Source organism: Triticum aestivum, chromosome 7D (genome assembly GCF_018294505.1).
Source record: "Triticum aestivum cultivar Chinese Spring chromosome 7D, IWGSC CS RefSeq v2.1, whole genome shotgun sequence".
NCBI lineage: Eukaryota > Viridiplantae > Streptophyta > Magnoliopsida > Poales > Poaceae > Triticum > Triticum aestivum.
The window spans coordinates 45,283,820-45,308,478 of NC_057814.1; positions in this window are offsets into that span (position 1 = coordinate 45,283,820).

Consider the following 24,659-nt stretch of genomic DNA (forward strand, 5'->3'; position numbering starts at 1 on the left):
ATGTGATATGCCTACTATATAATGTGTTGTGATATATATACGCATAGTGTACAATTTGAGGATATGCTTAGTGTGTAGTAATGCGTGATATGCTTAATTAATTAGCTAGTGTGTAGTAATGTGACATGCTCATTTACCATATCTATTATTTTCTCCAGAAATTATCTAAGAGGCTAAGTGAGAGCTGTGGCACCGAGCGGATGAAGCAGGCATTGCTGGACTACGCCTTGCCGCCAGGGGCCCCATCACGAACTATGCTTACACACTGGACATGGACGGTCGCACTGTGTTCAGCGCCGCGGGATGGACAAATTTCCTTGCTGTAAAGAATCTCCACACTGGACAGGCCATCTTAGTCACCATCAGGAACACCCGACGCCATGGCTTGAGGATGATGGTGGTCATCGACCTCATTTAGCACTATGCGTGTGGCGGGGCAGTACATGAATGAACTGTTTAATTGTGTATTAGCGCTATGTACTAGTACTGTTTTAGCTCGTAATGTTTCTATTAACTGATTATGTTTGTGAGATCTAGCTAGCTATAGTAGCCGCTTAACTATTATATATATATATATATATATATATATATATATATATATATATATATATATATATATATCAACTCGTAATGTTCTATTATCTGGTACTGTTCTACTGTGTAATGTTATATAAAATGTAGTTAGTGTTAATGTGAAATGCTAAATGTTACATGGTGTTAAAAACCTTTTTTTAGTATGAAACATTCGTGGCGTGCAAATTGCATTGTGTGCCACTAGGTGAGTCAATATAGTGGTGGCTTTGCAAACATCGTACGCCAGAAATACGTACAATACTACTGACGTTGGCTCCAGCGCCACCACTATTTTTTAACACCGGCGCCATATTAGTGGCGTGGGGCTCCCACGCATGCAACGCTGTTTTTGGCACGCCATAGCTAGGTTTTTCTGCACTAGTGTTTATGCTTATTTTAATCTTAAGATGCCAGGGCCGAATGGTGTCATCACAGTCAATGGCAACTAGGAACGCTCCTTCCGAACAGAGGAGCAGATAGCAGCCTTCGCAACCGAGGTACAAGGCGCGAGGATGCATCAAGGGCTCGAGCTGCATCAACCACACAAGACCACATAAAGAGTTCAAGGTGTATAAACTTCTCCTTGGGGCAAACAACTGGCACCCCTAAATAGCGTTACATGCTCCGTTGTCCCCATTACATGACTAAGGGTTATGTTCCTCAGGTGCATAACTTGGCACTAAAAATTTCTTGGGGAATAGCGGAGCACATGCAGACAATAGGGCACTGTTCGGATAAACCAATGTGTGTCTCTAGACCACAAGCAACCAAGCCGCGCCCAGTTGTAGAGCTTATGCGGCTCGTCCGGGGGCTGACTAACAATTTTAAGCTGATCGCAGTGAATCTCTGCCTCCTAAAAGTAATTGCCATTAAACTGCCTTCAAGCAACAAAGGGATCCATCGTAGGTGGACCATCCTCGAACTAGACAAGGAACCACAAATAGACAACACGGAGGACGACGATAGGAATCGACGGGTATAAAACCATACGACCATAGCTTGACGCGTCTCCTCCTCGGTTATCATTTCTTCTAAATTATGTCTCTTTCAAAGTTATCTATAGCTCGGATTGTTAGGTTCAATCATCTTTAATGAGCAAAGAGAAGGCCCGACTAGACAATTTTTTCGGGGCACAAAGATTCCAGAAAGCACCGAAGGGAAACGAGAGGAGCTATAAGGGGCCACACATGGCCACCTGCAAGGCCAGGGCCTTGGGCACGCCCCTGGGCCATGTGAGGGCCCTGTCTACTGCCTTACGCCATTCTTCCGCCTATAAATTCCATATCTCAGAAAACTCATCACAAGATCTTGCTCCAAATTTTCCCGCAGGCACCAGGTTCTGTTCCGAAGGGATCCTATATGGAGGCATGATCTAGTACTCTACCGGAGGGGGAATCCGTTCATAGAGGCTTCTTTGTCATCCTTGATGCCTCCATGACCATGTGTGAGTAGTTTCCTTAGGACCTTAGGTTCATAGAAGTAGCTAGATATCTCTCTCTCTCTCTCTCTCTCTCTCTCTCTCTCTCTCTCTCTCTCTCTCTCTCTCTCTCTCTCTCTCTCTCTCGATCTTCAATACAATTCATGTCACCACTCATGATCTACCTTAGTTGATGAGATTTCATATTTGAGCCACTAAAACCAGAAGAGAAGGAGTATGAAATTTCATCCTGAAGAGTGAAGAGAGAAGGGAAGTCTTCCTGGATAATACACAGCCAAGCCTCTCTCTCTCTCTCCCTCTCTCTGTGTCTTGATCTTCAATACAACTCATGTTATCCACTCACGATCTACCTAGGTTGATGAGATTTCAGATTTGAACCCTCTAAACCAGAAGAGAAGGAGTATGAAATTTCATCTTCAAGAGTGAAGAGAAGAGCAGTCTTCCTGGATAATACAAGGTCACGCCTCTCTCTCTCTCTCGCTCTCTCTCTCTCTCTCTCTCTCTCTCTAGAACTTCAATACCAAGTTCCTATGAGCTGCCTCATATGATCGGGATCAATTCGATCTAATTCATGGATGCATTTATTGACATATGATGAATTATCACTTTGTCATTAGATTGTTCATTGAATTCAATTGAATCTTTTGAGTTTTTTTTCTGTGTAATTAAATAGCTTTGCATGCTCTCTGATCTATCTGTCTTCTTTGGCCAAGTTCGATGAGTTTTTCTCCATAGGGTGTGGTGCTCTATAGTGTTGTAACACCTCGAATTTCCGTTAAACCCGGCGGTGTTACCACACTAGCATATTTACAAGTTCTAGGAAAATACAGAATTTCAGTCGAGCTTCCTTTGTATTATGGGCATTGACGCATGCAAACTTTCTGATAATAGGTAAGAACGCAACCATTAAGTTCATAAATCCGACAACGCAATCGAAGTTATCACACGACTTCACGGTAATGAAAATAAAGAAGTACGAGCGTCCACATGCTCACACTGAAAGAATCGGTGGTAGGAAACAAAGAAGTTTCTGAACAATTAAGAAAAAAACAACAAGCGACCTGAAGCCATCCCAGTACTCTCCCTAGAGCGGAGGATTCCCGTGTGACACTCGTTGTCCGCCGTGAGCACGAGGCAAGTGGCCAGTGCGCTCCCTAGCCTGCTGGGCACGCTAGGCTGTACAAGGGCGTGTCTGTCGCATCCGAACACGGGGAAGCCTGCCTGCAGAGCCCACAAGTCGTCACCGGCGAAGACTTTGTGACGGTGTCAAATAGGTTGAACTCCTGCAAATTCGTAGCACGCCATGGAACCTGCGCATGGCATGATGCCGCCGTACATGCTTGGGGAAGTTGGGCCGTATCGGGTCGTATAGTCCAAGAAAGGTGCGACAAAGTGCTTCGCATCTCTCTGATGGCGGCTGTCGGCGCTGAATCGCAAGTCATAAGCCTTGTTCAGTGGTCTCGCGGTCCTGCTACTTGCGACCTGTGAACGGGCAAGAAAGTGATTAGAGTTTCCTAGTATAAACCCATGGGACGTTTTCACCTAGGATATGACGAAGCCTTACAAAAATGTAGGATGCGCGTACGCGCACCAAGCAGCGCGGACGATGGAACAAAAGGCAAGGCGCGAAGCATGGCAGCCCGAGGGAAAAAACAAAACCATTTTCCGTTTCTAATAGAATGACAGCGGGTTGAATATACCAGATGTTAGGTATTTTTTTTTGTAAAAGTACACGACAGATCAAGAATATCACTTTTTTATAGTTTATATACACACACTAGCAAATATCCTCGTGTGTTGTAAAAGGAAAAACAAAACACATGCCCCAAGCCAGAAAAGCATGGCTCATGACCCCCTCTATTTCGACACAGCACTACACTTCGGTGCCTTAAGACACCTGCCTTTGTGTGCATGTTATGTGGACCCAACAAGTGACTGGCCCGCAGGTCTTTTTTTTTTTGCGGAAATGGCCCGCAGGTCATTGACCCAAAGGGAGATACCTTTACGGCACCAAAGCTGCATCCTTCAGCACAACGCCCCGTCCTTCCTTGCAGAGAAAATGCCGATTTCCATAAACCAGTGTTCGCCTGGTCGAGGAATTGGATGGCAAGGTAACAGTGATTGATGATAAAAATGATGGGTCAATTGATGATAGCATTGTTAGGGACGCCAGTTTGGGACACGTGATCTCATCCTGATTAAAACCTTGATTCTGATACAATTGAACCTCCCATTTACTACTGAAGACCACAACAATTTGTATCGCCAAAAAGCATGTCCTACGCAACTATCAGAGCCATTCCCATTCCTATTTTTTCCAGCAATTTTCTTCATGTTTTTTTTGTAAGAATCCCACATCAAATGGTCACTACATAAACATTTGATCATATTTGGAATGACATATGTAATAAAGTCAAGTCACTTCCTTTTGACAATTCTTATTGTCAGGTCGGCAGAGTGGTAAAGTATATTCTTCTTAACAAATAAATATAGGGTCACCTTTGTTCCAAGATTGATTAATAATGTACTTTTCTTGATCCATGCACTTGAACATTAATTTGATTAATACCATCCTTTGATCCTATATAGGGTCAATTCGTTGCAACTTCTAGTAATCTTGCAAGCTACAAAATCTGCAATTATGAAGAATTAGCTCTAGTTTAGTTGGAAAAATATCATAATGAACGTACTCTCATGGCATTTAACTATTTGAGAGCTTGCACTAATAGGTCCAGGTATCACATGACACGTGCTGTAAACAATCCAAAGTATTTGTGGAAAAAAGTCAAGTTGCCCGCACCTGCATACAACAACATTAAAAGTATCATCCATGATATTGCTATATTGCAGATGTCATCGCTAAAGTTTTGAATGAAACCGAAACAAGTTACCGACATTGTTTGTTGGAGTCCTCAGCCCTGCTTAGAAAATCTTGCAGACAGTCTCCAGCCATGGCGGGGGAAGCAGAACGTTGATCTCACGATCCAGAGGCAGGAGGAGCCCCCAACTTGCTGTATGGTGACCCGAGGGGGGACTATGTGTACGAGATACCACACAAGTTCACGTACGATCCACTCAGGTTGTTCAGGGAATCGTACAACTCAAGAGACCATGAACCTCATCTTTTCCACAATTTTTGTGTTAATCCGATGTTTAAGATTTTTAGGTACAAATCCACCGATAGATCAACCAAAACACATGAACGTATAGTACTTTCTTTCTGCCCAAATACGCTAGCACATGACTTGGCTGGCTCCGCCAAGTGGCACACACGTATGAGCTGTTGCCTTCATTGATTGCTACTTGAAGGTTGTTCACGTGTCATAGCTGCAGGATCTATTGGCAAGCCACCCATGCCCAAATGGATGGGAACTTGACCGGGATGTGGGAGGGACGAGCTATGTGACGGAGTTGGCCCATCCAACCGAGCAGGCTCGCTCGCCTCGCTCCGTCCCTACTGATCGGCACATCATCCAGTCGTACTTGAGCATGTCCCGCGGAGGGTGACGGCCGAGATGAACACAATCGTTTGTGCACCATACACCAATGAGGAGGTGAAAGTTGCTTTATTTCAAATGTTTCCCACTAAAGCCCCGGGACCATATGGTTTCCCGGCTCATTTTTAACAAAGTCACTGGGACATATGCGGCGATGAGGTCACAAAGATAATACTGAGAATAGTGCATGGAGAAGAAAGTCCTGAATACATCAACAGCACTGTCTTAGTACTGATTCCTAAGGTAATGTCTTAGATAAGATAGCTTCTAAGGTGGTAGCAAATAGATTGAAGACTATCTTGCCTGGCATAATCTCTGAGGAACAATCGGTGTTTTTCTCGGGAAGGCTGATCACACACAACATTATTTGTGCCTATGAATGTCTGCATTTTATGAAGAGGTCTAGATCAAAATCAAATAGCTATTATGCCCTGAAGCTGGATATGATGAAAGCTTATGATAGATTAGAGTGGTCCTATTTGAAAGCTATCATAACCAAGCTTGGGTTTGTGGGACAGTGGATTGACACATTTATGTGTATGGTTTCATCAGTCTCTATTTTTGATCTTTTTAACAGAGAGAAGCTTGAATCTTTCAAACCGACAAAAGGTATCCGGTAGGGAGAGCCATTCTCCCCCTACTTATTCTTGATTGCAGCAGAGGGCCTTTCGTGCCTCCTTAAATTCAGTTCTCACTCATGACTAGCAGGTATCCAGGCGGCCCCCATGGCTCCCACCGTTAACCACCTCTTGTTTGTAGATGACATCCTGTTGCTTTTGAAGGCCAGTGTAGAGGGATCAGTTGCAGTGTCAAACCTACTTGAGACTTATTGTAGTGCGTCGGGACAAAAGATAAATCACGAGAAGCCATCAATTTTTTTCAGCAAAGGTTGTCCAGGCCCAACAAAAGAAGTTGTTGAACATACTTTGCAGGTCCAGAATGAATCATTGAGTGGCTGTTACCTGGGTATGCCCACTGATGTTGGCCACTCAAAGAACGGAACATTTAGATATTTGAAGGACCGTGTATGGGAAAAAATAAAAGGATGGATGGAGAAGATTTTGTCATCGGCGGGTAAAGAACTGTCGATCAAGTCTATAGCGCAGGCTATTCCGGTCTATTCCATGTCTTGTTTCAGATTGCCAAGAGGTCTTTGCGAGAACATCACATCAATCATACGACAATTCTGGTGGGTAGCAAGCAGGGAAGGAGGAAACCGTGTTGGGTGGCGTGTGACATAATGACTAGACTAAAACACTTGGTAGGTTTGGACTTCCGTGACTTGGAGATTTTAAACTTGGCGATCCTTGATCGACAAGCACGGCAGACTATGACCGAGGACTCATCACTAAGCGCTAGGATCCTTAAATCTGTTTATTTGCCAGCATGCTCATTATTAGAAGCGGAGCTTGGATTGCATCCATCTCAAATATAGCGGGCGATCTTGGACGGTCGTGACATCTTGGCGCAAGGCATTGTCCGGAGGATTGGAGATGGTGAAACTACGGATATATGGGCACACTGTTGGATTCCGAGAGATAGTTTTAAGCCGCCAATCACTTCACTTGTATAGGACCCTCCTTTCAAGGTAGCACAACTCATTGATGCTACAACAGCATCGTGGAACGAGGATTTGGTTCGGTCTATTTTACTCCATTTGATGCTTTGGACGTCCTAAAGATACCATTGTGCTCACGCAAGATAGCAAAATTTTGGGCTTGGCATGATGAGAGTCGTGGCATTTTCTGTGTACGATCTGCATATCGTATGATTTTACGGACAAAGCTTAGTTGGGAGGCTTAGTTGAATGAAAGTGAAGGAGCATCGGGTGTGCAAAATGATAGCAATAAGTGGAGCACTACTTGGCACATACAGGTACCGTCAAAACTGAGGATGTTCGTCTGGCGTCTTGCTAGGCAATTCATGCTCACTGGCGAGCTACTAAAACACCGAAATATGGCTCATGAGGATAGTTGTGCGCTTTGTGGGGCAAAGGATACGAGTGGAAGCATGCACTATTCACATGCCTGGTGTCAAGTAGTGTTTGGGCCTTAGCGTCTGAAGATTTAATGCAGCACATGGTTGATCGGCAAGAAGAGAGTCCGAAGGAATGGTTCTTTGCATTACATGAAATCTTGGACAGCACTGCATTTGTACGGCTGGTCGTTACAGCATGGGCAATTTGGGGACCGAGAAGGAAGGCGATCCACGAAGACATTTATCAATCACTGTACTCGATTAATGGCTTCATCACAAGTTACCTGGCCCAAATCCAAGTTGTGAACACAAGAGCATCGAGGGAGGCTGTTGCTGCGTTTCCAAGGCCTACACAATGGCTGCCTCCAGATGCAGGTTGTGCAAAAGTTCATGTGGACGCTGCAGTATCTCGTCACGGCATGTTTGGTGCGATTGGAGCAATCTGTAGAGACCTTGGAGGGGCATTCATGGGAGCGTCGGTGCTTGTCTTCAGGTATATCATGGAACCGCAAACTCTCAGAAGCTTTGGCGATAAGGGAAGCTTTGGCACTTTGTGACGACCTATATTTACGGCGAATCCACGTGGCCTCAGATTGCAAAGTGGTGGTCGATAATATCAAGAAGGAAAACTCGTCAAGCTATGGAGCAACTATACATGAAATATTGGAACACTCTTCGGGTTTTGATTTTTGTAAAATTAGTCATGAATTTAGGAGTTTAAATTTTGAAGCTCATAATTTAGCGAAGCATACTCTTTCTCTCGGGGCTGACCGCCATGTTCTGTAAGGACACCCTGGAGATCCCCCCTCCGTCCCAAAATATTATGATGAGTTAATAAAAGCTTCGCGAGGTTGTCTAAAAAAATCAATGGTAATTATTAGCAACTTCAGATGTAATTAAGATGACGGACTGGCAGAAGCATTAACCTCTTTATTAGTAACTTACCTCCTTTTATTAGTAAGTAATAGATTGGCGACGGCGGACGAACAAGAGACGAGCAACTCGTTCACGAGGCAGCGGCGCCGGCGGCTTTTGCTACACCAACATGGGTGATCCAGATCATAGGTCACAGTCATGTTGGTGGTGGCGCGCGTTACCAGTGTTTGCCCTACGTTAAATTTTAACGCCACATTTTTCTTTCTATCAAAGGTAAGAGTCGGCATGGCACTTAGGTAGAGAAAACGGAATGAAAACAAAAAAAGAGCTAGCATGTATATGTGGGTTAAATGAGCTAAGCGAATCCAAAGGCACGGCCGAAGGAGGTACAAATGTTACGTTGGGAGTGTTAACCCCACAAGCGCAGCGCCCTCCGCCCTGGAACCAAATTCCTTGTCGGAGTTTTCAGGCCACCAAACTGGCGCCTAATTTCTCACAGGAATACCATATCCATCATATGCCTCACAGGACTCAAGCCCCACGCACTTGCCCACACAACCATGCCAGCTATTAGCCCTCCGAGGATGGAGTGACAGGCGTGCACCACTGCGCCCGGCTGATGAGCTGACGGAGAGGTCGGTATATATATCGGTGCGTGCAACCGTAAACTAGCGGTACGGTACTATTGATCTTTTCTGCAATTATACTAATCTTGGGTGGCGTCTAGCCAAGGGCCATGGCCCATGACACGGGAGAAAAGACTTAGCCCACCCCTCAAAAAAAAAAAGACTTAGCCCGTTGCAAAGCCGGCAGAAATATACCATTAGTTCATAAAGGCTTACAAATGAAGATTTTAATCCAAGAACTTGGAAAGTGGATGCTTGACACTTTTAAACATTGTATTGCGTGCGTGTATAGGTTTCTCTGTTAAACTTCGGCAGCTAGAGGCATTTAGACACAATCTCAACTTAGATAGTTGTGATTGAAGGGAAGTGTTAAACATTGTATTGCGTGCGTGTACAGGTTTCCGTTGTAACAACATGAGTTAGGTAGGGTTTAACTCCATGTATCTAGCTAACTTGGAGATCAAGCCTAACCTAACCAACTCCCGTAGGGGGGGGCTGAGAAATTTCATCTATTTCAACAACCCAAATCCTTTTTTGAGCGTATTGGCATCACCCATCATGTCTCATTTCCCCACGCTCACCAACAAAATGGATTTGCCGAAAGAAAATACAGACACATTGTTGAGGTTAGCCTATCTCTTCTTGCTCATGCGTTTATGCCACTCAAGTTTTGGGATGAGGCTTTCCTCACTGTTGTTTATCCTATTAATCGTGTTCCTAGTAGATTCATAAAAAACCAAACACATCTCGAACGTCTTTTTGGTACAGAACCTAATTACACCTTTCTTCGCATTTTTGGTTGTGCGGTATGGCCCAACTTGCATCCCTTCAACAAACTTAAGCTCGAATTTCGTTCCAAACAGTGTGTGTTTTTGGGTTATAGTACCGTGCATAAAGGCTATAAGTGCCTCGATGTTGCATCAGGTCAGGTGTACATCTTACGCAATGTGGTTTTCGATGAACAAGTTTTTCCTTTCGCCAAACTCCACCCACAGGCGGGCGACCAACTTCGCAAAGAGCTTGTTCTCTTGCCCACCCACCTTCTCCCATCGCCCGATTTCCTTTCTGAGGGGCTAGCTAATTCCCCTGACCACATGTCATTGTCTCAGGATAATACCCTTGATCATGCTGAAAATCCGGATGAAAATTCACCGCATGATTTTATCTCTCCTGGAACCACTCAAGATCACGGAGCCGCAGAAGATCCAGGAGCCTGTCACGAGACGGATTCGGGTGGGATCCCCTCGGGATCTAGCGCGTTAGGCGAGACACCTGCTGCCCCCGGATCCACTGCGCGGTCTGCGACGGCTGCTGGTTCGCCTGCACGACGAACAACACCAGAGACAGGCGGGTCCCCTGCGTGTCGCGTCGGTCGGCCATACCCTGCGCCTGCCTTGGTGGGGCCCTTGTCTCGTGGCCCAGGAGGGGCTGTGGATCCTCGTGCCAATCAGCCCGCGCCATCTGGCGCCCCTGGTGCGACTGCTACGGGCGCGAGTTCTGGCGCTGCCTCAGATGCTTCGGTCGCTGATTCCGAAGCGGATTTGTCCTCGCTCTGCTAGCCCGCTACAGGAGCCCGTCGCAAGTGTTTCTGACGGTTCTAGCTCTCCCGTCTCCACGTCATCAAATCGACATCAATAGCAACTTACACGTCCTGCTCCGCCTCCACCTGTTCGTGCCCACACAAGGTCCCAAGACTGAGAAATTTCATCTATTTCAACAACCCAAATACTTTTTTGAGCGTATTGGCATCACCCATCATGTCTTATTTCCCCACGCTCACCAACAAAATGGATCTGCCGAAAGAAAATACAGACACATTGTTGAGGTTGGCCTATCTCTTCTTGCTCATGCGTTTATGCCACTCAATTTTTTGGATGAGGCTTTCCTCAATGTTGTTTATCCTATTAATCGTGTTCCTAGTAGATTCATCAAAAACCAAACAGCTCTCGAACGTCTTTTTGCTACAGAACCTAATTACACCTTTCTTCGCATTTTTGGTTGTGCGGTACGTATGGCCCAACTTGCATCCCTTCAACAAACATAAGCTCGAATTTCGTTGCAAATAGTGTGTGTTTTGGGGTTATAGTACCGTGCATAAAGGCTATAAGTGCCACGATGTTGCATCAGGTCGGGTGTACATCTTATGCGATGTGGTTTTCGATGAACAAGTTTTTCCTTTCGCCAAATTCCACCCACAGGCCGGCGACCAACTTCGTAAAGAGCTTGTACTTTTGCCCACCCACCTTCTCCCATCGCCTAATTTCCTTTCCGAGGGGCTAGCTAATTCCCCTGACCACATGTCATTGTCGCAGGATAATACCCTTGATCATGCACAAAATTCGGATGAAAATTCACTGCATGATTTTATGTCTCCTGGAACCACTCAGGATCACGGAGCCGCAGAAGATCCTAGAGCCCGTCACGAGGCGGATTCGGGTGGGATCCCCTCGGGATCCAGCGCGTTAGGCGAGACACCTGCTGCCCCCGGATCCACTACGGGGTCTGCGCCGACTGCTAGTTCGCGTGCAAGACGGAGAGCACCAGAGACAGGCGGGTCCCCTGCGCGTCGCGTCGTCCATACCCTGCGCCTGCCTTGGTGGGTCCCTTGTCTCGTGGCCTAGGAGGGGCTATGGATCCTCGCGCCAATCAACCTGCGCCATCTGGCGCCCCTGGTGCGGCTGCTACGGGCGCGGGTTTGGGCGCTGCCTCAGATGCTTCGGTCTCCTATTCCGAGGCGGATTTGTCCTTGCTCTGCTAGCCCGCTACACGTGAAGGAAATATGCCCTAGAGGCAATAATAAATTTATTATTTATTTTCTTATATCATGATAAATGTTTATTATTCATGCTAGAATTGTATTAACCGGAAACATGATACATGTGTGAATATATAGACAAACAGAATGTCACTAGTATGCCTCTACTTGACTAGCTCGTTGATCAAAGATCGTTATGTTTCCTAACCATAGACATGAGTTGTCATTTGATAAACGGGATCACATCATTAGGAGAACGATGTGATTGACTTGGCCCATTCCGTTAGCTTAGCACTTGATTGTTTAGTATGTTGCTATTGCTTTCTTCATGACTTATACTTGTTCCTATGACTATGAGATTATGCAACTGTCGAATACCGGAGGATCACTTTGTGTGCTACCAAACGTCACAAAGTAACTGGGTGATTATAAAGGTGCTCTACAGGTGTCTCCGAAGGTGCTTGTTGAGTTGGCATATATCGAGATTAGGATTTGTCACTCCGGTTGTCGGAGAGGTATCTCTGGGCCCACTCGGTAATGCACATCACTATAAGCCTTGCAAGCATTGTAACTAATGACTTAGTTGCGGGATGACGTATTACGGAACGAGTAAAGAGACTTGCCGGTAACGAGATTGAACTAGGTATTGAGATACCGACGATCAAATCTCAGGCAAGTAACATACCGATGACAAAGGGAACAACGTATGTTGTTATGCGGTTTGACCGATAAAGATCTTCGTAGAATATGTAGGAGCCAATATGAGAATCCAGGTTCCGCTATTAGTTATTGACCGGAGACGTGTCTCGATCATGTCTACATTGTTCTCGAACCCGTAGGGTCCGCACGCTTAATGTTCGGTGACGATCGGTATGAGTTTTAGTGTTTTGATGGACCGAAGGTAGTTTGGCGTCCCGGATATGATCACGGACATGGCGAGGAGTCTAGAAATGGTCGAGACATAAAGATTGATATATTGGATGACTATGTTTGGACACCGGAAGGGTTTCGGGAGGTTTCGGGCATATACTGAGTACCGGGGGGTTACCGGAACCCCTCGGGGAGTTAATTGGGCCTCATGGGCCTTAGTGGGAGAAGAGGAGGGGCGGCCAGGGCAGCCGCGTGCCCCCTCGCCCTCTAGTCCGAATTGGACAAGGAGGGGGGGCTTTTCCTTCTCTTCCTCTCTCCCTTCCTTCCCTTCTCCTACTCCTGCTTGGAAGGGGGGAGTCCTACTCCCGGTGGGAGTAGGACTCCTCATGGGGCGCGCCTATGGAGGCCGGCCTCCTACCCCTCCTCCACTACTTTATATACGGGGAGGGGGGCACCCCTTGGAGAGACAACAATTGATCATTGATCACTTAGCCGTGTGCGGTGCCCCCTCCACCATAATCCACCTCGATAATATCGTAGCGGTGCTTAGGCGAAGCCCTATGTCAGTAGCATCATCATCACCGTCATCACGCCGTCGTGCTGACGAAACTCTCCAGCGAAGCTCTGCTGGATCGGAGCTCGCGGGAAGTCATCGAGTTGAACGTGTGCTGAACTCGGAGGTGCCGTGCGTTCGGTATTTGGATCGGTCGGATCGTGAAGACGTATGACTACATCAACCGCGTTGTGCTAACGCTTCCGCTTTCGGTCTACGAGGGTACGTGGACACACTCTCCCCTCTCGTTGCTATGCATGACCATGATCCTGTGTGTGCGTAGGAATTTTTTTGAAATTACTACGTTCCCCAAAGGTGGCATCCGAGCCAGGTTTTATGCGTAGATGTTATATGCACGAGTAGAACACAAGTGAGTTGTGGGCGATACAAGTCATACTGCTTACCAGCATGTCATACTTTGGTTCGGTGGTATTGTTGGATGAAGCGGCCCAGACCGACATTACGCGTACGCTTACGCGAGACTAGTTTTACCGTCGTGCTTTGCACACAGGTGACTAGCGGGTGTCAGTTTCTCCAACTTTAGTTGAATCGAGTGTGGCTATGCCCGGTCCTTGAGAAGGTTAAAACAGCACTAACTTGACAAACTATCGTTGTGGTTTTGATGCGTAGGCAAGAACGGTTCTTGCTCAGCCCGTAGCAGCCACGTATAAACTGCAACAACAAAGTAGAGGACGTCTAACTTGTTTTTGCAGGGCATGTTGTGATGTGATATGGTTAAGACATGATGCTATATTTTATTGTATGATATGATCATATTTGGTAACCGCGTTATCGGCAACTGGCAGGAGCCATATGGTTGTCGCTTTATTGTATGCAATGCAATCGCCCTGTAATTGCTTTACTTTATCACTAAGCGGTAGAGATAGTCGTAGAAGCAATAGTTGGCGAGACGACAACGATGCTACAATGGAGATCAAGGTGTCGCGCTAGTGACGATGGTGATCATGACAGTGCTTCGGAGATGGAGATCACAAGCACAAGATGATGATGGCCATATCATATCACTTATATTGATTGCATGTGATGTTTATCTTTTATGCATCTTATTTTGCTTAGATCGACGGTAGCATTATAAGATGATCTCTCACTAAATTTCAAGGTACAAGTGTTCTCCCTGAGTATGCACCGCTGCGAAAGTTCGTCATGCTGAGACACCACGTGATGATCGGGTGTGATAAGCTCTACGTTCACATACAACGGGTGCAAGCCAGTTTTGCACATGCAGAATACTCGGGTTAAACTTGACGAGCGTAGCATATGCAGATATGGCCTCGGAACACTGGAGACCGAAAGGTCGAGCGTGAATCATATAGTAGATATGATCAGCATAGTGATGTTCACCATTGAAAACTACTCCATCTCACGTGATGATCGGACATGGTTTAGTTGATTTGGATCACGTGATCATTTAGATGACTAGAGGGATGTCTATCTAAGTGGGAGTTCTTAATTAATATGATTAATTGAACTTTAATTTATCATGAACTTAGTCCTGGTAGTATTAGCATATCTATGTTTTAGATCAATAGCTCGCGTTTAGCTCCCCTGTTTTATTTTTTGATATGTTCCTAAAGAAAACTAAGTTGAAAGATGTTAGTAGCAATGATGCGGATTGGATCCGTGATCTAAGGATTATCCTCATTGCTACTCACAAGAATTATGTCCTTGATGCACCGCTAGGTGACGGACCTATTGCAGGAGCAGATGAAGACGTTACGAACGTTTGGCAAAGCTCGGTATGATGACTACTTGATAGTTTAGTGCACCATACTTTATGGCTTAGACCCGGGACTTCAAAAATGTTTTGAACGCCACAGAGCATATGAGGTGTTCCAAGAGTTGAAATTGGTATTTCAAACTCATGCCCATGTCTAGAGGTATGAGACCTCTGACAGTACTTTGCCTACAAGATGGAGGAGAATAGCTCAACCAGTGAGCATGTGCTCAGATTGTCTAAGTACTACGATTGCTTGAATCAAGTGGGAGTTAATCTTCCAGATAATATAGTAATTGACAAAGTTCTCTAGTCACTATCACCAAGTTACTAGAACTTAGTGATGAACTATAATATGCAAGGGATGACGAAAGTAATTCCCAAGCTCTTCGTGATGCTAAAATCGACGAAGGTAGAAATCAAGAAAAGCATCAAGTGTTGATGGTTGACAAGACCAGTAGTTTCAAGAAAAGGGCAAAGGGAAGAAGGGGAACTTCAAGAAGAATGGCAAGCAAGTTGCTACTCAAGTGAAGAAGCCCAAGTCTGGACCTAAGCCTGAGACTGAGTGCTTCTACTGCAAAGTGACTGGTCACTGGAAGCGGAACTGTCCCAAGTATTTGGTGGATAAGAAGGATGGCAAAGTGAACAAAGGTATATTTGATATACATGTTATTGATGTGTACTTTACTAGTGTTTATAGAAACCCCTCAGTATTTGATACTAGTTCAATTGCTAAGATTAGTAACTCGAAACGGGATTTGCAGAATGAACAGAGACTAGTTAAGGGTGTGAAGTGACGATGTGTGTTGGAAGTGGTTCCAAAGATTGGTATGATCATCATCACACACACCCTATACTCTCGGGATTAGTGTTGAACCTAAATAAATGTTATTTGGTGTTTGCGTTAAGCATGAATATGATTTGATCATGTTTATTGCAATACGGTTATTCATTTAAAGTCAGAGAATAATTGTTGTTCTATTTACATGAATAAAACCTTCAATGGTCATACACCCAAGGTGAATGGTTTATTGAATCTCGATCGTAGTGATACGCATATTCATAATATTGAAGCCAAAAGATGCAAAGTTAATAATGATAGTGCTACTTATTTGTGGCACTGCCGTTTAGGTCATATTGGTGTAAAGTGCATGAAGAAATCCATGCTGATGGGATTTTGGAATCACTTGATTATGAATCAGTTGGTGCTTGCGAACCATGTCTCATGGGCAAGATGACTAAAACGCCATTCTCCGGAACTATGGAGCGGGCAACAGATTTGTGGAAATCATACATACTGATGTATGTGGTCCGATGAATGTTGAGGCTCGCGGTGGGTATCGTTATTTTCTCACCTTCACAGATGATTTGAGCAGATATGGGCATATCTACATGATGAAACATAAGTCTGAAACATTTGAAAAGTTCAAAGAATTTCAGAGTGAAGTGGAGAATCATTGTAACAAGAAAATAAAGTTTTTTCTGCGATTTGATCGTGGAGACAAATATTTGAGTTACGAGTTTAGCCTTCAATTAAAACAATGTGGAATAGTTTCACAAACTCATGCCACCTGGAACACCACAGCATAATGGTGTGTCCGAATGTCATAACCTTACTTTATTGGATATAGTGCAATCTATGATGCCTCTTACCGATTTACCACTACCGGTTTGGGGTTATGCATTAGAGACAGCTGCATTCACGTTATATAGGGGACCATCTAAATCCGTTGAGATGACACATATGAACTGCGGTTTGGCAAGAAACCAAAGTTGTCGTTTCTTAAAGTTTGGGGTTGCGATGCTTATGTGAAAAAGTTTCATCCTGATAAGCTCAGACCCAAATCGGAGAAATGTGTCTTCATAGGATACCCAAAGGAGACAGTTGGGTACACCTTCTATCACAGATCCGAAGGCAAGACATTCGTTGCTAAGAATGGATCCTTTCTAGAGAAGGAGTTTCTCTCGAAAGAAGTGAGTGGGAGGAAAGTAGAACTTGATGAGGTAATTGTACCTGATCCCTTATTGGAAAGTAGTTCATCACAGAAATCTATTCCTGTGACTCCTGCACCAATTAGTGAGGAAGCTAATGATGATGATCATGAAACTTCAGATCAAGTTACTACCAAACCAGAGAGAGATCCGCACCAGAGTGGTACGGTAATCCTGTTCTGGAGGTCATGTTACTTGACCATGACGAACCTACGAACTATGAGGAAGCGATGATGAGCCCAGATTCCGGGAAATGGCTTGAGGCCATGAAATCTGAGATGGGATCCATGTATGAGAGCAAAGTGTGGACTTTGGTTGACTTGCCCGATGATCAGCAAGCCATAGAAAATAAATGGATCTTCAAGAGGAAGACGAACGTTGATAGTAGTGTTACTATCTACAAAGCTAGACTTGTCGAAAACGGTTTTTGACAAAGTTCAAGGTGTTGACTACGATGAGATTTTCTCACTCGTAGCGATGCTTAAAGTCTGTCCGAATCATGTTAGCGAATTGCCACATTTTATGAAATTTGGCAAATGGATGTAAAGACTGCATTCCTGAATGGATTTCTGGAAGAAGAGTTGTATATGATGCAACCTGAAGGTTTTATCGATCCAAAGGGTACTAACAAAGTGTGCAAGCTCCATCGTTCCGTTTATGGACTGGTGCAAGCCTCTCGGAGTTGGAATAAACGTTTTGATAGTGTGATCAAAGCATATGGTTTTATACAGACTTTTGGAGAAGCCTGTATTTACAAGAAAGCGAGTGGGAGCTCTGTAGCATTTCTAATCTTATATGTGGATGACATATTGTTGATTGGAAATGATATAGAATTTCTAGATAGCATAAAAGGATACTTGAATAAGAGTTTTTCAATGAAAGACCTCGGTGAAGCTGCTTACATATTGGGCATCAAGATCTATAGAGATAGATCAAGACGCTTAATTGGACTTTCACAAAGCACATACCTTGACAAAGTTTTGAAGAAGTTCAAAATGGATCAGGCAAAGAAAGGGTTCTTGCCTGTGTTACAAGGTGTGAAGTTGAGTAAGACTCAATGCCCGACCACTGCAGAAGATAGAGAGAAAATGAAAGATGTTCCCTATGCTCCAGCCATAGGCTCTATCATGTATGCAATGCTGTGTACCAGACCTGATGTGTGCCTTGCTATTAGTTTAGCAGGGAGGTACCAAAGTAATCCAGGAGTGGATCACTGGACATCGGTCAAGAACATCCTGAAATACCTGAAAAGGACTAAGGATATGTTTCTCGTTTATGGAGGTGACAAAGAACTCGTCGTAAATGGTTACATCGATGCAAGCTTTGACACTGATCCGGACGATTCTAAATCGCAAACCGGATACGTGTTTATATTAAATGGTGGAGCTGTCAGTTGGAGCAGTTCTAAACAAAGGGTCGTGGCGGGATCTACGTGTGAAGCGGAATACATAGCTACTTCGGAGGCAGCAAATGAAGGAGTTCAGATCCGATCTAGGTGTCATACCTAGTGCATCGGGTCCAATGAAAATCTTCTGTGACAATACTGGTGCAATTGCCTTGGCAAAGGAATCCAGATTTCACAAAAGAACCAAGCACATCAAGAGACGCTTCAACTCCATCCGGGATCAAGTCCAGGTGGGAGACATAGAGATTTGCAAGATACATACGGATCTGAATATTGCTGAACCGTTGACTAAGTCTCTCTTACTAGAAAAACATGATCAGCACCAAGACTCCATGGGTATTAGAATCATTGCTGTGTAATATAGATTATTGACTCTAGTGCAAGTGGGAGACTGAAGGAAATATGCCCTAGAGGCAATAATAAAGTTATTATTTATTTCCTTATATCATAATAAATGTTTATTATTCATGCTAGAATTGTATTAACCAGAAACATGATACATGTGTGAATACATAGACAAATAGAATGTCACTAGTATGCCTCTACTTGACTAGCTCGTTGATCAAAGATGGTTATGTTTCCTAACCATAGACATGAGTTGTCATTTGATAAACGGGGTCACATCATTAGGAGAATGATGTGATTGCTTTACCCATTCCGTTAGCTTAGCACTTGATCGTTTAGTATGTTTCTATTGCTTTCTTCACGACTTATACATGTTCCTATGACTATGAGATTACGCAACTCCCGAATATCGGAGGAACACTTTGTGTACTACCAAACGTCACAACATAACTGGGTGATTATAAAGGTGCTCTACAGGTGTCTCCGAAGGTGCTTGTTGAGTTGGCATATATCGAGATTAGGATTTGTCACTCCGATTGTCGGAGAGGTATCTCTGGGCCCACTCGGTAATGCACATCAATATAAGACTTGCAAGCATTGTAACTAATGAGTTAGTTGCGGGATGATGTATTACGGAACGAGTAAAGAGACTTGCCGGTAACGAGATTGAACTAGGTATTGAGATACCCACGATCAAATCTCGGGCAAGTAACATACCCCTGACAAAGGGAACAACGTATGTTGTTATGCGGTTTGACCGATAAAGATCTTCGTAGAATATGTAGGAGCCAATATGAGCATCCAGGTTCCGTTATTGGTTATTGACCGGAGACGTGTCCGCACGCTTAAAGTTCGGTGACGATCGGTATTATGAGTTTTAGTGTTTCGATGTACCGAAGGTAGTTCGGAGTCCCGGATATGATCACGGACATAACGAGGAGTCACGAAATGGATGAGACGTAAAGATCGATATATTGGACGACTATGTTTGGACACCAGAAGGGTTCCGGGAGGTTTCAGGCATATACCGGAGTACCGGGGGATTACCGGAACCCCCGGGAGTTAATTGGGCCTCATGGGCCTTAGTGGGAGAAGAGGAGGGGAGGCCAGGGCAGCCGCGCGGCCCCTCTCCCTCTAGTCCGAATTGGACAAGGAGGGGGGGGCGCCTCCCTTTTCCTTCTCTTCCTCTCTCCCTTCCTTCCCTTCTCCTACTCCTACTTGGAAGGGGGGAGTCCTACTCCCGGTGGGAGTAGGACTTCTCATGGGGCGCGCGGGAGGCCGGCCTCCTCCCCCTCCTCCACTCCTTTATATACGGGGAGGGAGGCACCCCTTGGAGAGACAACAATTGATCATTGATCTCTTAGCCATGTGAGGTGCCCCCTCCACCATAATCCACCTCGATAATATCGTAGCGGTGCTTAGGCGAAGCCCTGCGTCGTTAGCATCATCATCACCGTCATCACGCCGTCGTGGTGACGAAACTCTCCAGTGAAGCTTTGCTGGATCGGAGCTCGCGGGATGTCATCGAGTTGAACGTGTGCTGAACTCGGAGGTGCCGTGCGTTCGGTACTTGGATCGGTCGGATCGTGAAGACGTACGACTACATCAACCGCGTTGTGCTAACGCTTCCGCTTTCGGTCTACGAGGGTACGTGGACAGACTCTCCCCTCTCGTTGCTATGCATCACCATGATCCTGTGTGCGCGTAGGAATTTTTTTGAAATTACTACGTTCCCCAACAACAGGAGTCGCTACAGGAGCCCGTCGTAAGTGTTTCTGACACTTCTGGCTCTCCCGTCTCCACATCATAAAATCGACATCAATAGGAACTTGCACGTCATGCTCCGCCTCCACCTGTTCGTGCCCACACAAGGTCCCAAGGTGGTGTCGTCAAACCCAAAATTTGAAAGGATTATTGTAGTCGTTGGGGCTCTTTTGGTGCAACACGTGAACCGCAAATCTTGGGAGAAGCACTTGGTGATTCTCGCTGGAAAACTGGTATGGATGAAGAGTACTCTGCTCTTATGAAGAATAAAACCTGGCGTCTTGTTCCCCCGGCCAAGGGCAGGTATGTCATTGACTGTAAATGGGTGTATAAGGTAAAAAGAAAGTCATATGGCAGTATTGACAGGAACAAGGCATGACTTGTTACAAAGGGGTTCAAGCAAAGGTATGGGATTGACTACGAGGACACTTCCAGTCCTATGGTCAAAGCTGCTACTATCAAATTAGTCCTCTTTGTCGCAGTATCACGGAACTGGTGCATGAGACATTTAGATGTGAAGAATGTGTTTTTGCATGGTGTTCTGGAAGAGGAAGTGTTTATGAGACAACCTCTAGGGTACGAAAACTCACGGTCACCACGTTATGTTTGCTGCTACCTCTTGAGCACTGCGTTGGTTTTCCCTTGAAGAGGAAATGGTGATGCAGTAAAGTAGCGTAAGTATTTCCCTCAGTTTTTGAGAACCAAGGTATCAATCCAGTAGGAGACCATGCTCGAGTCCCACGCACCTACACAAACAAATAAGAACCTCGCAACCAATGCGATAAAGGGGTTGTCAATCCCTTCACGGTCACTTACGAGAGTGAGATCTGATAGATGATAAGATAATATTTTTGGTATTTTTATGATAAAGATGCAAAGTAAAATAAAAGGCAATAAAAATAGCTAAGTGTTGGAAGATTAATATGATGGAAAATAAACCCGGGGCCATAGGTTTCACTAGTGGCTTCTCTCAAGAGCGTAAGTATCACGGTGGGTGAACAAATTACTGTTGATCAATTGATAGAATTGAGCATAGTTATGAGAATATATAGGTATGATCATGTATATAGGCATCACGTCCGTGACAAGTAGACCGACTCCTGCCTGCATTTACTACTATTACTCCACACATCGACCGCTATCCAGCATGCATCTAGAGTATTAAGTTCATAAGAACAGAGTAATGCTTTAAGTAAGATGACATGATGCAGAGGGATAAACTCATGCAATACGATGTAAACCCCATCTTGTTATCCTCGATGGCAACAATACAATACGTGCCATGCTGCCCCTGCTGTCACTGGGAAAGGACACCGCAAGATTGAACCAAAGCTAAGCACTTCTCCCATTGCAAGAAAGATCAATCTAGTAGACCAAACCAAACTGATAATTCGAAGAGACTTGCAAAGATAACCAATCATACATAAAAGAATTGAGAGAAGATTCAAATATTGTTCATAGATAAACTTAATCATAAACCCACCATTCATCGGTCTCAACAAACACACTACAAAAGAAGATTACATCGAATAGATCTCCACGAGAATCATGGAGAACTTTGTATTGAGATCCAAAGAGAGAGAAGAAGCCATCTAGCTAATAATTATGGACCCGAAGGTCTGAGGTAAACTACTCACACATCATCGGAGAGCCTATGGTGTTGGTGTAGAAGCCCTCCGTGATCAATGCCCCCTCCGGCAGGATGCCGGAAAAGGCCCCAAGATGGGATCTCAAGGGTACAGAAGGTTGTGGTGGTGGAATTAGGTTTTCGTGGATGCCTCTGATGGTTTGGGGGTACGTAGGTATATATAGGAAGAAGAAGTACATCGGTGGAGCAACGTGGGCCCCACGAGGGTGGAGGGCGCGCCCAGGGGGGTAGGCGCGCCCCCTGCCTCGTGTTCTCCTGGTTGATTTCTTGACCTGGACTCCAAGTCCTCTGGATCACGTTTGTTTCGAAAATCACGTCCCCGAAGGTTTCATTCCGTTTGGACTCCATTTGATATCCTTTTTCTGCGAAACACTGAAATAGGCAGCAATTTGGGCTGGGCCTCCGGTTAATAGGTTAGTCCCAAAAGTAATATAAAAGTGTATAAAAAATCCCATTAAACATCCAAAACAGAATATAATATAGCATGGAACAATAAAAAATTATAGATATGTTGGAGACGTATCAAGCATCCCCAAGCTTAATTCCTGCTCGTCCTCGAGTAGGTAAATGATAAAAACAGAATTTTTGATGTGGAAGGCTTCTTAGCATAATTTTCAATGTAATTCTCTTAATTCTGGTATGGATATTCAGATCCGAAAGATTAAAGACAAAAGTTTAATATTGACATAAAAATAATAATACTTCAAGCATGCTAACCAAGCAATTATGTCTTATCAAAATAACATAGCCAAAGCAAGTTATCCCTACAAAATCATATAGTCTGGCTATGATCCATCTTCCCCACACAAAATATTCATATCATGTACAACCCCGGTTTGAGCCAAGCAATTGGTTCATACTTTTTAACGCGCTTCAGCCTTTCCAACTTTTACGCAATACATGAGCGCAAGCTATGGATATAGCACTATGGTGGAATAAGGTATAATGATAGAGGTTTTGTGGGAAGACAAAAAAGGAGAAAGTCTCACATCAATGAGACTAATCAACGGGCTATGGAGATGCCCATCAATTGATGTCAATGCAAGGAGTAGGGATTGCCATGCAACGGATGCACTTAGAGCTATAAGTGTATGAAATCTCAAACAAAGGAAACTAAGTGGGTGTGCATCCAACTTGCTTGCTCACGAAGACCTCGGGCATTTGAGGAAGCCCATCATTGGAATATACAAGCCAAGTTCTATAATGAAATTTCCCACTAGTATATGAAAGTGACAAAATGAGAGACTCTCTATCATGAATATCACGGTGCTACTTTGACGCACAAGTGTGGTAAAATGATAGTAACATTGTCCTTTCTCTCTTTTTCTCTTATTTTTTTATTTGGGCCTTCTTCTCCCTTTTTTTTCATGGCCTCTTTTTTTTAACTCCGGAGTCTCAAACCGACATGTGGGGGAATCATAGTCTCCATCATCCTTTCCTCACTTGGGGCAATGCTCTAATAATGATGATCATCACACTTTTATTTACTTACAACTCATGAATTACAACTTGATACTTAGAACAAGATATGACTCTATGTGAATGCCTCCGTTGGTGTACCGGGATATGCAATGAATCAAGAGCGACATGTATGAAAGAATTATGAATGGTGGCTTTGCCACAAATACAATGTCAACTACATGATGAAGCAAAGCAATATGGCAATGATGGAGCATGTCATGATAAACGAAACGGTGGAAAGTTTAATGGCAATGTATCTCGGAATGGCTATGGAAATGCCATAATAGGTAGGTATGGTGGCTGTTTTGAGGAAGATATAAGGGGGTTTATGTGTGATAGAGCGTATCATATCACGGGGTTTGGATGCACCGGCGAAGTTTGCACCAACTCTCAAGGTGAGAAAGGGCAATGCACGGTACCAAAGAGGCTAGAAAATTGCGGAAAGGTAAGTGTGCGTATAATCCATGGACTCACATTAGTCATAAACAACTCATATACTTATTGCAAAAATTTATTAGCCCTCGAAGCAAAGTACTACAACGCATGCTCCTAGGGGAAGGGTTGGTAGGAGTTAACCATCGCGCGATCCCGACCGCCACACAAAGGATGACAATCAATAAATACCTCATGCTCCGACTTCGTTACATAACGGTTCACCATACGTGCATGCTACGGGAATCACAAACTCCAACACAAGTATTTGTCAATTTCACAATTACTCAACTAGCACAACTATGATATTACCACATTTATATCTCGAAATAATTATCAAGCATCAAATTTCTCATGACATTTAAAGCAAATTGCCATGCTGTTTTAAGACTCTCAAAATGATATAAGTGAAGCATGAGAGATCAATAGTTTCTATAAAACAAATTCACCGCCGTACTCTAAGAGTTATAAGTGAAGCACTAGAGCAAAACTATATAGCTCACAAAAAATATAAGTGAAGCACATAGAGTATTCTAATAAATTCCAATTTATGTGTGTCTCTCTCAAAAGGTGTGTACAGCAAGGATGATTGTGGTAAACTAAAAAGCAAAGGCTCAAATCATACAAGACGCTCCAAGCAAAACACATATCATGTGGTGAATAAAAATATAGCTCCAAGTAAAGTTACCGATGGAAGTAGACGAAAGAGGGG